Here is a 1,713-nt window from a genome sequence, read left to right on the forward strand (position 1 = left end):
GAGAGAGAGAGAGAGAGAGAGGTAGATGTTCCGTGTACAGCAGCAGCACTTTACGCAAAAACAAGCGCACTGCAAAAAAAGTCCTTTTCAACAAGTCGGTTCATCTAATGCTGAATCTCAGTATTTCATTTTTTTCTGACGACAAAAGCACACGTGGCTTCTTAGTGAAAAGAAATGCATGTCCCATTTACTTTTTTGGATAATTTTTTTAATACCCTTTTCAAAAATATTAACGGTAAAGCAAGACAACTGCATTTGTATGCTATGGAACTTAAACAGAGTGCACTGTAAGTCTTTAAAAAGAAATGCATTAGGAAGAAATCAATTAAATCAGAATAAAATGACGTTAGGAAATAGATTACAACAACATCTTACAACATGTACTTATATTGAGTAGCTATTTGGGAACTTCTCTGTTGGAAATCCACAACTTCTCAAGCGCTCAACAACTTAATAACTTGACATTAACTAAAAAAACTGTTCCAAAACATTTGCCTATAATACTTTATTATAGTTCTTTTAAGGAAACCATGATGGACCTTAAAAAAATAAGTTCTAGTGGAGATATGTAAAACCATTTGGATTTTTATTTTTATGCCAGTCTAATAGTAGTCAAATTTAAGGTTTCATAGTCCTAATAAATAATGTCAGTGTGTCTGTTTTAACTGTGGAATGTAATATTGCACCCCTGGTTACTAAATCGCTGAAATCAAAGGGTTTTACCTTGATGATAGTAATGGTCGTGTTAAAACTACATGTGGGATTAGATCGTTTGGCTTATTTAATTTATTTATTGATTTATGTGGAGACAGACCTTGATTATTAAAACTAATCGGCACAATTTCATTAGGACACAGGTGGGACTGAAAGACACAAACACATCCCTTTGGCATCCTTAGTGCCCTGTTGAAGTGTCCTGGAGCAAGGCGCCACCCATACTATACCCAGGAGTGCTGCTCCCTCGCTGACCTCCGACCTCTGACCTCTTCATGGGAGAGGGTGCAATAAAAAAAGACCATTTTTTGACAGGGATCAATAAGGCGTCACGTTGTCATCATCAGCGGGTTTATTGGTTTCCAAACAGACCGATGTGTGTTTTAATTTCCTGGTGAGGGGGAGATATGAGACACAAATGATGAAAGGGTTGAGCAGTGTGTGTAAAACACCTGAACGAGCGGTTAAGGGCTTGGATGGGTTCAACAGAAATAGATGGGCTAGGTTGTAAAGCTCAGTGATCCATGGTTAGTATGTTTGACTCTGTCGTATGTTTCACATCCCCTCACCTCGCAGAGAAGACAATGAGTCTCATACTGTCACCACCACTGTCATGTACTTCACATTAGGTTAAGGCACTTTTTCCAACGATTATCTGCCTCATTGTCCGGTTGAGGCAGATGACCGCCCACCCTGAGCCATGGTTCTGCTCGAGGTTTCTGCCCCTTAAAGGGAAGTTTTTCCTTGCCTCTGTCACCAAGTGCTTGCTCTTGGTGGGAAATATTGGGTTTCTGTAAATAACATCACAGAGTTTGGTCTAGACCTGCTCTTTAATGAAAAGTGCAGTGAGATAACTGTTGTTGGGATTTAGCGCTATATAAAATTGAATTGAATTGAATTGAACGTTTTTAGGTATGCTTTGTGTGCTGAGATATTAGTTAGGGATGTGCATTCAAATGTAGATGTCATGATGGTGCATGTAGGTGGAAATTACAATAC

This window comes from Etheostoma spectabile, chromosome 2 (assembly GCF_008692095.1).
Source record: "Etheostoma spectabile isolate EspeVRDwgs_2016 chromosome 2, UIUC_Espe_1.0, whole genome shotgun sequence".
Lineage (NCBI taxonomy): Eukaryota > Metazoa > Chordata > Actinopteri > Perciformes > Percidae > Etheostoma > Etheostoma spectabile.